This window comes from Schistocerca americana, chromosome 4 (assembly GCF_021461395.2).
Source record: "Schistocerca americana isolate TAMUIC-IGC-003095 chromosome 4, iqSchAmer2.1, whole genome shotgun sequence".
NCBI classification, from domain to species: Eukaryota; Metazoa; Arthropoda; class Insecta; order Orthoptera; family Acrididae; genus Schistocerca; species Schistocerca americana.
The window spans coordinates 277,715,465-277,730,790 of NC_060122.1; positions in this window are offsets into that span (position 1 = coordinate 277,715,465).

Sequence of the window (15,326 nt, forward strand, 5' to 3'; positions counted from 1 at the left end):
ACTCTTCACGCAGTATTACATCTCCCATGTTATCTCCATCTACATCCTCTTCCATTTCCATAACATGGTCCTCAAGTACATCACCCTTGGATAGACCCTCTATATACTCCATCCACCTTTCTGCTTTCCATTCTGTAAATAGCCTTTCGCTCCTGTATTTCACCCCTGCCACCTTTAGAATTTGAAAGAGAGTATTCCAGTCAACATTGTCAAAAGCTTTCTCTAAGTCTACAGATTCTAGAAACGTAGGTTTGCCTTTCCTTAATCTATCTTCCAAGATAAGTCGTAGAGTCATTACTGCCTCACGTGTTCCAACATTTCTACGGAATCCAAACTAATCTTCCCCGAGATCTTCTTCTACCAGTTTTTCCATTCGTCTGTAAAGAATTCGCGTTAGTATTTTGCAGATGTGACTTATTAAACAGATAGTTCGATAATTTTCACATCTGTCAACACCTGCTTTCTTTGGGATTGGAATTATTATATTGTTCTTGAAGTCTGAGGGTATTTCGCCTGTCTCATACATCTTGCTCACTAGATGGTTGAGTTTTGTCAGGACTGGCTCTCCCAAGGCTGTCAGTAGTTATAATGGAATGTTGTCTACTCCCGGGTCTTTTTTTCGACTCTGGTTTTTCAGTGCTCTGTCAAACTCTTCACGCAGTATTACATCTCCCATGTTATCTCCATCTACATCCTCTTCCATTTCCATAACATGGTCCTCAAGTACATCACCCTTGGATAGACCCTCTATATACTCCATCCACCTTTCTGCTTTCCATTCTGTAAATAGCCTTTCGCTCCTGTATTTCACCCCTGCCACCTTTAGAATTTGAAAGAGAGTATTCCAGTCAACATTGTCAAAAGCTTTCTCTAAGTCTACAGATTCTAGAAACGTAGGTTTGCCTTTCCTTAATCTATCTTCCAAGATAAGTCGTAGAGTCATTACTGCCTCACGTGTTCCAACATTTCTACGGAATCCAAACTAATCTTCCCCGAGATCTTCTTCTACCAGTTTTTCCATTCGTCTGTAAAGAATTCGCGTTAGTATTTTGCAGATGTGACTTATTAAACAGATAGTTCGATAATTTTCACATCTGTCAACACCTGCTTTCTTTGGGATTGGAATTATTATATTGTTCTTGAAGTCTGAGGGTATTTCGCCTGTCTCATACATCTTGCTCACTAGATGGTTGAGTTTTGTCAGGACTGGCTCTCCCAAGGCTGTCAGTAGTTATAATGGAATGTTGTCTACTCCCGGGTCTTTTTTTCGACTCTGGTTTTTCAGTGCTCTGTCAAACTCTTCACGCAGTATTACATCTCCCATGTTATCTCCATCTACATCCTCTTCCATTTCCATAACATGGTCCTCAAGTACATCACCCTTGGATAGACCCTCTATATACTCCATCCACCTTTCTGCTTTCCATTCTTTGCTTAGAACACGGTTTCCATTTGAGCTCTTGATATTCATGCAAGTGGTTCTCTTTTCTCCAAAGGTCTCTTTAATTTTCCTGTAGGCAGTATCTATCTTACCCCTAGTGATATACGCCTCTACATCCTTACATTTGTCCTCTAGCCATCCCTGCTCAGCCATTTTGCATTTGCTGTCGATCTCATTTCGAGACGTTTGTATTCCTTTTTGCCTGTTTTATTTACTGCATTTTTATATTTTCTCCTTTCATTAACTAAATTCAGTGTTTCTTCCGTTACCCAAGGATTTCTACTAGCCTTCGTCTGTTTACCTACTTGATCCTCTTCTGCCTTCACTACTTCACCCCTCAAAGCTACCCATTCTTCTTCTACTGTATTATGGACAGTATCTCTGACTATTTTGATACTCTGTAACGGATTTTTTTGGGTATGCGGCCTGAAAACAAACTAAATCGCCTTTTTTTCTCTCCATGATCAGGGTATCGTACGTCTCTGCTCTATGTCACTGTCTGTCTGACCTGTGTGGCAGTAAGATACATATTCCCTCCTCCTCAAGAAGTTGCTGCAGGCAAAGAAGGGGCACGGCCGGTTTCCTTCCCCATCCTTGACGTAATCCGAGGTTGTGCTCCGTCTCTAATGACCTCGATGTCAGTGGAACGTTAAACCCAATCTTCTTATACGACTGAGACGGTAGTTGGAAATTCTTTGTTGCATAGTCAGTCCTGTCTGACTGTATGGTTTCAACGAATTATCTGTCATTGCAAATGCCTTATCTCCGGCAAATACAAACGAATGAGAGATGACACTCATTGGTAGGTCTTCTTCTGGTAGGATACTACGTTTGTTCGATCTAAGCAAGTCTCCAGACTTCGAATAACAAAGAACACCGCTATGTGATGCAAGACCATTCATTCAGACATTCAGCATCAACAACTCGTAATTGGCATTTACAACTCCCAGAATAACTGTGCTGAAAAAGTGTTTGTGGTACTGGTAAAGGGATCCAGTGGCCAGGTGGTGTTTTGATGGATACATGTTTCCAGCCCATCCTCTTGGGATTCAGTGATCAAGCAAGCTGGGGAAATACAATTAGCAGACAATGCGCTGAACGGAACCGAGTGTTCCAGCCGGACAGATCATGGGAACCACACTTGTCACTTCTACGTCCTCGAAGGAGTTATTGTTCTAAGTCTTCACTGCCTGGCACTCCGGCGCGTGACATTTAATTTGATAATCAACCACTTAATTCTGAAGTACTGTAAATCTGCTTCCTTTGTTTTACTCTTAGATACATGAAGTTTTATCTGTGACTGAAGATCCTCTTGCCGACAAAGTTATCTCTGACGCACGCGCGTTTGCTCCATAGTACTGCGCCGACTAGTTTAAATTCTGCCACCGACTCATCTTGAAGATGGTCGTATTGTTATCAGTCGCAAAATCAGAAAAAGAAATACGAGAGGCATTCAGTAAATAATGCAACACATTTTCTTGCTGAAACCAATTTCGGTTTATTCAGGATTCATACACCATATTTTTCCCAACTCTTTTGGGTTCAGAACCGTATTTTTCAACACAAGTGACGGCCTTGCGCCACCTTATGGCAGGCCTGTATGCCCTCTTGCTACCACTCTAGTCATCGTCGTCAGAGCCAACGTCTTGCTACATCAATAACCATGCCAGCATTCACCTAATGCTTCCTGCACAGTGCATCATTCAAAATGGTTCAAATGGCTCTGAGCACTATGGGACTTAACTTCTGAGGTCATCAGTCCTCTAGAACTTAGAGCTACATAAACGTAACTAACCTAAGGACATCACACACATCCATGCCCGAGGCAGGATTCGAACCTGCGACCGTAGCAGTCGCGCGTTCCCAGACTGTAGCGCCTAGAACCACTCGGTCAACCCGGCCGGCAGTGCGTCTAAGAGAGAGAAGTCGGTAGGTGCGAAATTAAGAGCTGCAGGGTGGTTGAGGAAGAACAATCCAATTAAGTTTTGTGCGTTCTTCTCGGGTGCGCAGGCTAATGTGAGGCCTTGCGTTGCCATGGAGAAGGAGAAGTTCGTTTGCATCTTTGTATTAACGAACTCGCTGAACTCACCTCGATTAAGAATGTTCGCAAGTTCCTAGTCTGCAGGAGTCACAGCTGTGTGCGGCCGACCGTCACGCAGGAGGTTCGACAGGTTAGCACGACCTTGTTCAGATGATGCCAGACGCCTCGCCCAGCGACTCAACGTGCTTTTGTTTACTGCCAGGTCTCCCTAGACATTCTGAAATGGCCTATAAACATCTGCGACGTTCTAGTTTTCCATCCAAAGAACTGAAGGCAGTTCTCAGTTTGGACCGCACCTCCGTTTCAGACGCTATTTTGAAGGTTACGTATAGAGCCGCCACCTAATGGAACTTCATGAACCTAATGGGACTGAGACGATGTCCAACAACAAATTCCTCATTTTGTTCCGTAGTTCCTCCGTAGGCTTCCGGAGGTGTATAACACCAGACGTCTACACGCTGTTCACACAATTACCGTAAATAACGAGATGGTGGTTGGCGGCTGCGGGGCTGGCGTCCTACAATGTCCTAGATGTACTCCATCGCGCCCAGGCCAGGCACATTTAGTAGCCGAGACATCACTGTTATGGTCCAAAAACCCCTCTAGCACCTTTCTGGCCTAGTGACATGGACGGTTATACTGCTGAAAGACTCCATCACCATCATGGAGTGGAGCGCTGTAGGTGATCAGCAGTGATGTTCACGTAGTCCACAGCTGCTGAAAGTGGCTTCGATTCCTACCACAAGTCCGACGGCAGTCCAAGTGAACGTCCCCACAGCATAATTCTGCCACAACCGGTCTGCTTTTCGAGCACCCGTTCACCCGTCCACGTGGATCGCAATCGTCGGCCCGGTGTAAGGAGACACTCTTCCATTGATCCACGACCCAAAGCCGATGATCCCGTGCCCACTGCCATTGTAATCTGCTGCGGAACCTTAAGCCATCGGCATGCTGACCGTTCATTTGAACTTCAATGTTGAGGATGCCGAGTTTCTGACCTCATAGCGTGGAAAAAGCACATTGGGGTGTTTTCTCAGGGCAAAATGTAAATGTCGGGTGACTAGGGCCTCCCGTCGGGTAAACCGTTTGCCGAGTGCAAGTATTTCAATTTGACGCCACTTCGCCGACTTGCGCGTCGATGGGGATGAAATGATGATCATTAAAACAACGCCCACTCCCTGAGCGAAGAAAATCTCCGACAGCCGGGAATCGAACCCGGGCCCTTAGGATTGACATTCTGTCACGCTGACCACAGAGCGGACTACTTCTCAAGGTGTAGAGCAATATCAAGCAGATTCTGAAAGTTCTTTTCAACATAGGCCAATGAAATGGAATAACGCCATGACGTCACACGCACACCGTCTTCAGAGACAGGAGACGCCATGTTGGCTTTTAGTTGACGCCCATATATGGTGGGTTTTATACACACATCAAAAAAACTATTGCATCACCTCGGTTTCCAGAACTCCCGAAGATAGATGTTGACTGTGGATATTGTGTCACAGACACAGTCCCTTTGACTGTTCAAAGATGTCAGCAAACCCGCCCAAAGATGTAAACAACCATGTATGAGCAGCGCCAATTAGACGGAGGGAGTCCGACAGCCGATCAGTTCCAGTCATTCCACCACGAAGGAGGTACACGGCTCGTGTTGTCTGTAGTTCAACCATGCCTAGACTGTCAATACCGCGGTTCGATGCCATGCCGTCCGCATTGTTACTTTGTGCCAGGAAGGGTTCTCAACAAGGGAAGTGTCCAGGCGTCTCGGAGTGAACCAAAGCGATGTTGTTCGGACATGGAGGAGATAGAGAGAGACAGGAACTGTCGATGACACGCCTCGCTCAGGCCGGCCAAGGGCTACTACTTCAGTGGATGACCGCTACCTACGGATTATGGCTGGGAGGAACCCTGACAGCAACTCCATCATGTTGAATAATGCTTTTCGTGCAGCCACAGGACGTCGTGTTACGGCTCAAACTGTGCGCAATAGGCTGCATGATGCGCAACTTCACTCCCGACGTCTATGGCGGGGTCCATCTTTGCAACCACGACACCATGCAGGGCGGTACAGATGGGCCCAACGACATAGCCGAATGTACTGCTCAGGACTGGCATCACGCTCTCTTCGCTGATGAGTGTCGCATATGCCTTCAACCAATCAACCGTCGGAGACGTGTTTGGAGGCAACCCGGTCAGGCTGAACGCATTAGACACACTGTCCATTGAGTGCAGAGAGGTGGAAGGTGGAGGTTCCCTGCTGTTTTGGGGTGGCATTATGTGGGGCCGATGTAAGCCGCTGGTAGTCATGGAAGATGCCTTAACGGCTGTACGACACGTGAATGCCATCCTCCGATCGATAGTGCAACCGTATCAGCAGCATATTGGCGAGGCATTCGTCTTCATGGACAATTCGCGTCCCATCGTGCACATTTTCTAAATGACTTCCTTTAGGATAACGACACCGCTCCACTAGAGGGCAATAAAAAGGGGGGAAATGATGTTTATGTTGATCTCTATTCCAATTTTCTGTACAGGTTCCGGAACTCTCGGAACCGAGGTGATGCTAAATTTTTTTTGATATGTATAGAATAACTTACTTCTTGTTAACATATGTCGTTTCAAAGCACCAGAAGAGTGATCTCTCGAAAACCTGTTGTTTATTGGTACGATTGCTTGTGATAAAATGATGGGAAATGTCGTATTGGAGGTTAAAGGACTTTCGAATAGTAACTCGCATGTTGTGAAACCATGTCGTTTCAAGGCAGAGCCATCAAAAATGCATTTTTCTTGCCACGTTGCGTAAAAATTAAGGTTCATTTATGACATACCCGCGACTGAAGCCTTAAGAACAGAGTAACATACAAAATAAAGTCACATGGTACGGAAGTTCAGCGTATCGTAATGGATAGAGACGCTGAATTACAATGTGATGTGTGACAAGTTGCAGGTTTACATTTCACAAAATCTGAATTGTTTTTACTCACCTTTGCGATTTCTTATAGGTTCTGAGACTTTATTATTAATGTATTAAGAGTTTATTCTACAATATTCGTTGTTATGTACACACACACACACACACACAGGAGCGGTTGTTAGATTGGCTATATCTGCAAGAGAGCTTGCAGTACTTACAGCGAGATATATAGCCCTTTTTTTATTAAAATATCTTGTATTTCACATGTCCTAAAGATCCTGTTGCTGAATAGAAACAGTGATGAAATACGAATGACCTTAGAGTTTTACTGAAAAGTGAGAATGGTGAAGTAATAAAAATCTACGTGGAAGACTATCGTAAATTTGTGTCGCATCTTTTGTGATGGAACATTCATAAGCTGATGTCCTTACTGACTGTTTGTGGAAATTTCCCTTTTTTGCCTTACAACTGTGGAAACTTCCCTTTTTTACCTTACAACATGTTCATGGATATTAAAGTTTTCATCTATGTATGACATATCATCATGACTGGAATATTTACAAGGGAGGAAATGTGCGTTTTAATGAAGCTGATATAGGAATTTTACGCTCTTCCGTGCTGTAAATAAACTGTGTGATTTGCGAGCCTGATAGAGCGGACAACCGCCGCTAGAGTGCACTGCAATCGCGTGTACCACATTGAGATACGCGTGCCGTATGCACGAGCCGCACAGTTCTGTTCATTCAGCAGCATGTTGGAATGGACACGCTCAATTTTGACGTTAGAATGCACGCACGGTTCGTGTAACGACGATTTTATGTTCATCAATGTGCGCTAAACGGTGTGCTCCGAAACATTTGGCATCTGCACCAGTATTGTATTACATCGTCAGTCACACAGATCGCTGCTTATCATGCCCTACAGAGAGAGAGAGAGTGTGTGTGTGTGTGTGAGAGAGAGAGAGAGAGAGCCTTTGACCTCCTTGTTTTGCGATGAGCCGTTGACGTTCACCACCTTGTCGCGCACTCGTGTTTTCGCCGTCCTTCTCCGTCCACGACAGCAGCACACAAACAGCCGATCAGCTTCGCAGCTCCTCAGATGCACGCGTTCATAACATTCTGCCCTATGCCAAAGTCGCTTATGTTAGCAAATTTCCACATTCGGGACCCGTATTGTCGCTATAATGATCCACCGTTCGTCTTTTCTCCGCTTGTGAACTTTCCTGACTGCATAGCGTACCCGCAGTGTCAGCAGCCGGCTTTCAGTGTCAAGACGGACTGTGTGCAGGGTAAATTTCGTTTAACTAATTGTCATCACTCACATTATGCTGCTAAGGAATATCGAGAACAAAGTTGCAACTTTTTCTCGTTGTCCAAAGAATTTAGACCATAAAGGAAAGCAAGGAGTTTGTTGTCACCGTATGTACTACTATTATTATACAGGGTTATTCAGTTGCTCCTACTGCTGGGTTTTTGCATCTTGCAACACATTCAAATAGAAGTGCAAGATTTTCATATTCTCTCCCTCGATATGCGTAAACTATTAGTCCTAAAAAATGAACAGAACCCTTTTGTAGGAAATTTAATATAGTTACATTTTGTACTGGGATGCATTTTCGCTAGAGGGCATAGTTTTCTAATTACTCAATAAAAACTTAAACTGACATTCGAACGCGTTTTGCTTGCACAACTCTAAGACTGTGGCCTCCAGCCGGCCGGTATGGCCGAGCGGTTCTAGGCGCTTCAGTCTGGAACCGCGTGACCGCTACGGTCCCAGGTTCGAATCCTGCCTCGGGCATGGATGCGTGTGATGTCCTTAGGTTAGTTAGGTTTAAGTAGTTCTAAGTTCTGGGGGACTGATGACCACAGATGTTAAGTCCCATAATGCTCAGAGCCATTTGAACCATTTTTTGTGGCCTCCAGTGAACACGTAACCCCGTACAAAAATAACTACATTAAATTTCCTACAAAAGGGTCTTGTTAGTTTTTGTTAGGACTAAGAGTATGCACATATCGAGCGAAAGAGTATGACTATCTTGTGCGTGGTATTTGAAAGTGTTGTGAGCTCCATAAAACCTTGAGGTTTATGCTGAATCACGCTGCATATGGCAAGAATCAAACAATATCAGGGAAATATTGTTCAATGCTTAGGTCAGACGACTTCAGTACGTTACTTTGTGATTGTAATTAGTCTATATGTTTCGTTCAAAAGTGATTTTGTAGAACTCATGAAACATTCCGTAAGGAATGTGAAATACTAAGATGAATCCTATAAGCATTCGACGGAAAAATTCCCCCGACTGAGCGAATCAAAAGTCGAAGATGGTATATGTTTGTTGAACCACAAATTTGAGAGTTTTTCATTGACAGGAAATTTGATGTTTTGAATGTCAATAAACTTCACCAACAGCCGTATAACTTGAGATATTTTATTTTATTCTGAAAGCAACCAGTTTCGGCAATTCATTTTGCCGTCTTCAGGCCCAATTCGCTGTTATCCAAATAACGAACGTATCGTGTAGCGCTATAAACACTTGATATCGTGAATCCCAATCGTTATACAAATGTCATGTCTTCGTGTGAAGTATTTGTATAAGCCACGTGGTCGCATCATGACGCTGCTGCTCTTATTAGGGAATATACAGAGGCCATCAACACGTTCTCTCAAGAGTCCACAAATACATTCAAGTAGACAGTGGGATATTTGAACTGTGATTGTGAACTGTAAAACTGCTGTTATATGACGTGCATAATAATGTTTAGAGGTGAATGTGTTAAAAAACATGTATTTTCAATTAATACTTTGTAAAATGTATGTTGCAATGTTTATTAACTGTTGTATAAGTACATGTGCAAACCTAAAAAGGCTCTGAATAAGACATTAAATGTATTCGGCCTCGGAAACTATTCGGAATACGGCATATGTCCATATGAAGTTTTTTTATTTCAAATCATAGTTAAGCGTACACAGAGAGTCTGAAAGTTTGCCAACACGATAAATCTAAGATAAAAATAAAAGCCCCATCACTGTTTCCTTAAGGAATCGAAGTTCCAAGTATGAATCAGTTTAAAACATGTCATTACTGTACAAATGTGTTACATATTTGATGTTAAGCATGTAAGCGGGAGAAAGTTTAGAAAAGTCTGAACTTATGTTTATTGGGAGCTGCTAAGTGCCCTTATTATCAAACACTGAAAGAGTACATTCTGGGTAATTTTCACTCCGTTTTAAACAAATGTCAGTGTTTTACGCATCATTTATGAGGTCATATCTCCTGAGCTATGTGTCGCACAATGATAATGTTTTGCAGGTATATCCAGTTGTATATCTGGATACCTGCGAATAGAATTAGCAGTAAAGAAGTAATAAATTGAAACGTCGTTCCTAATGCGGAAGATTTTTTGCGTGAACAGTGAAAATCAGTAAGCGATAAATCTTTTCTTTTCATTATTTTGTGGTAGGTGTCAACGAGAAAAAGTTTCCTAAGGGTTTCAAATTAGGTGTAATATTTGTTGAGTCGCTTAGTTCTCTCACTCTCAAAAACTGGATGAATATAGTCCGGGTATTTGCACGCCATGAGCTACGCTGCCTCAAGACATGTTTTACTGCGTTAAATTTTCAAATTCGGTCAGTTGTTATACGGAGTAATGAAAACCAATTTTTGTTGCTACTGGAAGCCGTTGCATAGGCAACGTACAACCGAATCGGGTTAGCCGCTTAATAATATAAACAATTCAAGGTTTTTGGTGTCTCTGATGGAAAAAAACCGGACAAATGCGAATAGAACACACTCCCTACGGGTTCCGTACAAGCTCAGTTATCTATATGCACAGTTCATCTATAGGTTTTGATTAGTGAGTTCACGTGTATCAAACTATGTAACATAAGTAAACGTATCTTTTGATTACACTGGCTTAGAAGATTACACTGTTTACACCGTCAAGGGACCGTAGACCTTCGTAAATGACGCAAATATTCAACTTGAGAAAAAATGGTTCAAATGGCTCTGAGCACTATGGGACTTAACTTCTGAGGTCATCAGTCCCCTAGAACTTAGAACGACTTAAACCCAACTAAGCTAAGTACAACACACACATCCATGCCCGAGGCAGGATTCGAACCTGCGACCGTAGCGGTCACGCGGTTCCAGACTGTAGCACCTAGAACCGCTCGGCCACTCCGGCTGGCGATACGTGAGAAATGGAGTATTTACAGATGGACAGATAGACGTATAACAAACTGATCCTATAATGGTTCCGTTTTTACCGATAAAGGTACGAAGGCCTGAAAGGAAAACTCTTAGAATGTAATGATAAATATCGCAAACTACAGCATCAGCTTATTGCTAGATACTCTACTGTAATTAAAATTAGTACTCGTCGTTTCATAGCAAAAACTGAATTTCATTCTATTTGAAGGAAATGCACTGTCTCTTATTAAACATTTTCTTTATCGCTATAGGGACCAATATAAAAATTAGGTTTGAAGTGTCTATGTCTGCTTTCACGCTGTGGAAATAGGATGTTAGTTGTATATTTCAACCTTTGGAATTTCGCGGTGGATGTTTTGTGTTATTCTCCTGATATGTGAGAAGTAGGCTAACACTTATCGGAATAGTTGGTAACAGATCAATGAAGGCCTGTCCTACTGGCAGGTGGAGGAACCAGCGACAACGAAGTTTTTGAAATTTATTTAATTAAAGTTTAAGGAAGCACGTCTGTTTTCAGTGATATCGTACTGAACATCTCCAGATAACTGTGACCGTAGAGCCACCACTGTAGAATAACCTCTATAACCTGATGGTGATGGGTAGTTGAACGAATCCAATGAGAAAAAAAAATTTATGCGAAATTAGTCTGCAATAGTAGGAAGTTCACAAGCACGTGCGCTCTACTCGCTATAGTATAATAAAATAATGGAATAGATAATAATAAAATGCGTGGCTTTTTAAAATGTATTGAATTAATGAGATTAATTTTTCGGCGTGAATGACAAGCACAATAAGCTGAGCTATGCCTGGAAATAAGTCCGTATTAGTTCATATTATTTTGCAGGGCGGAGTAGTTTCTTTCTCCGCTGTAGATTTGTGCTTACCATTCTTTATAATACTACGTTTGGTCGCCGCGTTCACCTTTGAAGTCTTGACCGTGTTCCTATTAAGCTTATCGGATCTTCGTAATTTTCCAAAGTACACAGGTGGGCTTCAGTTATTGTAATTATTGTACTATTTGAAATAACAACTCACACGACCTTTCTGTTAACAAAACAATACTGTATTTTTCTAAACGGTGCACATATGAAATCCACACTCCTCACTTATTCATAGCGACCCCAAAATGGCGGTCTACAATTACTCGCTAAAAAATTGACGCGCTTCTCACTCTTTCACTAGCTGAGCGCGAATCCCTCCTTCCTCCTACCGGTACCAGAAAAAATCCTCTGTTTATTAACAACTGAAAGTCAAAAAATACCTTAGGCATAGGCTCTATGATGGGCTACCGCTTCATCTTGTCTCTTTGCCTTTAAGGAAGACGAAAACATAAAGGAAATGCAAAAGGTTTATCACATCGCCTCTAATGATCTACTAGCCTGCTATTGCTACATTACGAGGAACAGTGGACAACCCGAGTCATAGGTCACAAAAAATAAATAAATAAAAATAAAAGGAATTGCAAATATAGGAAATGAACACTTGAAAATGTATAGAAAAGAAATTAATTCAATAGTGCGAGGTACAAGTGGCACTTCTCACAAAATGTGTTGTTGTAGTTGTGCCGGATTTCAATATCGCGAACTGATGGTATCAGTAAACTATGCTGGGTGCTTGGGTAATGTCGGTTGCGTAAATGGCCTCGAAACTTTTTTACTAGAAAGATCAAATCACAAAATCATGAATGATCTTCTAAGATATAAGTAAGTTATCTCTAAAGGTTTACGCATGAGCTTCGCAATCAGACAAGAACGGACTATCGGCGTAAATATCTGTAAAACACTTGATAAGCCCAAAATACACAGCTGGACGCTAACAACTGCGACGCCGTGAAGACAACCTGCAAAAAATTTCAAATTGGCATGAAGTGTAGTACATGTTTGGATGTGCAAATGGTTAGCATTTCACTGTAAGCGCACAGAACTACACTGGTCAGCTAGATCATTATGGCTACCTATCTAATAGGCGGTATGTCCAATTTTGGCACGGATAACAACGGCGACGCGTCGGGGAATAGAAGCAATGAGGCGTTGATGGGTCGCTGGAGGGAATTGACACCACATCTGTACACACAAGTCACCTAATTCCCGTAAATACCAGGGAGGAGGGTGATCAGCTTTGAAGCCACGTTCACTCACATCACAGATCTGTTTCATCGGACTCAGATCTGGCGAGTTGGGGGCCAGCATATCAAATGGAATATCAATAGGCTGGGAAGACTGGTAAATCAGGACAGGCGGTGAGGTGCGGCGGAACTAACATCATACTTTAATGTTGGCAGATTACAAATGTGTCTGAACGTCCAGTGCGCCGAACAGTCCTAAATATGGGTCTCTGCAGCCGACGACCCATGCATGTGGCAATGTTAACACCACAACTTCGGCAACTACAGCTGAAATGGGCAAGTGACCATCGGTACTGGGCGTCGGCGCAGTGGAAAAGCGTTGCATGGTCTGATGAAAACCGATGCCTCCTTCATGATGCCAATGGAAGAGCGCGAATCCGTCGTCTTCAACACGAACAGTTCCTTGAGACCTGTACTATGATAGACAAGCTGCCGGCGGCTCCATTATGCTCGGGGAACAATCACGTGGGCATCCATGGGTTCAGTGGAGCTCGTGCAACGCAACGTGACGGCAAAGGAGTCTCGTTGCAGACCACGTACTCCCCTTCATGACGATCATGTTTCCCGACGGCAGTGGCATTTTCCAACAGACTAATGCGCCGTGTCACAAAACCAGGAGTGTGATGGAGTAGTTCGAGGATTATAATTACAGGATGTTTCCAAATTCATGTTACTCACTTCTGCAGGAGTTAGATCACGTTTTACATAGGAACCCATGTCCTGAAATGGTTTGTTTTTATGTTATTAGGAAAATAAGAGCTACTCAATCGCTTGCTGTATGTTACTCATTCAGATCGCCTGTTATGGTAGGCCACCCACATTCACGAACTGTAGGATGACGCAATATCACGTAATGTCCTCTGTTCCCACCTGCCTTGTTTTCATGCTTCCTTGTGATGCGTCAGTTTACATTACGGCGATTAGTACTGCACTAACAGAATGCCTGAGTACATGTTCGCAGATTACATCGATATGTCGTTAATTTACGGTGAACCTCGCTGTAAAGGACGTCTCTATGACGGGTACTTTCTAAACCGTGTGTCTCTATCTCATTCCATGTTTACCAGAGTGGGGCAACGGCTGCGGGAAAGTGGGAAATTCACAAGCGCTAGAGCAAACTGTGATGGTCCAAGAAGGTGGCGCAGTGTAGTACTGGAAGAGGAAGTCCTTCACCAAGCCGAAGATCACCCATCGACGCGTACTCGAGACATTTCACGCGACTTGCATGTGTTTCAGTCGTCTGTCTGCATGAACAGTAACTCAACTCATACCGTTCTCAGAAGGTACACTAGACAGCAAAATAAGTGGGTGACGCCTGAATTCCAACGTGTAGGCTGCACCTGAATGTATGCAAGCAACATAGTATATCTGTGTTGCACATCGTCGCTACCCTCCACAGTACAGTCGTTGTAAGATATACAATGGTTACCGCTAGAGACTACTAGAGAACACCGGTCTTTATGACAGTCCGTACAGATGTAAAGTAACACCATGGTAGTACAGAGGAGATCAGAGAGTCCATCACGTTTGTAAACTAAACTTAATTACAGTAACTGACATCTCAAACGTCATGGGACAACTAATTTTGCCACATAAATCGTTCAGTAATCCTTAGGCACAATTAAATATTTGAGACAGTATGTGGATTTATAAAGTTGTATGGCAATTGGAAACAAGTTCTTTGCTGTCTAAAAGGTTTACCCAACACATGCTGAACGTCGATCAACGTTCAACGGGAAGTGGTTTCGCATCAACTTTATGTAATACTAAGCAGTTAAAAGAAAACGTGATTAACGGCGGCAACCACTCTACGGAAATCTCAAGATTAACAGCGAATCACAAGTAATATCATTGTTCACATTACTCATCAACAGTTACTTGTACATAAAGTTGTACTTTAAATGACACGACCAACGTCTTCGTTCTGGATCCGGATGCAAACCCAGATCGTAAAGATATTGTTAACCAAGCAAAGCTTTGTGCCTTATCGAGACTCAGTCACTAAGCAGAAAGAGACGTCAAATATTGACGTTTGCACCAATATCAGTTATCAATTCTCAACTTGAACGAAAATGACGATAATGTTTGTACGAAACCAGGCACCCTAACCTGACAATAACCTTCTTGGTAATTAACCTCGAAAGACGTTGTATATTGTTGCATTGTCAAGGAACAAAGGATGCACATGTTTAAAATTGAAAGGCCATCAAATAATACTGGTGACAAGGATGCGAACCCAGCACCTAATCAGATTGTTGAATATGTACGTAAAATCAGAATGTAGATATCACAGTTGTCACCAGTAGTGAGATTGGAACCTTAAATGACGGCTGAAGTTGTATTGCCTGACCGGGATTGGAACCCGGCGCCTACCGCCGTCGTTGTCTAACCAGGACAGACGAGAAATGTCCGATGTTGGTCCACCATTAGCGAGATGTGCGCACGTTTAACTAGAAATAAGGCGACAAAAACGTCTGCCGGCCGGTGTGGCTGAGTGGTTCTAGGCTCTTCAGTCTGAAACCGCGCGACCGCTACGGTCGCAGGTTCGAATCCTGCCTCGGGCATGTATGTGTGTGATGTCCTTAGGTTAGTTAG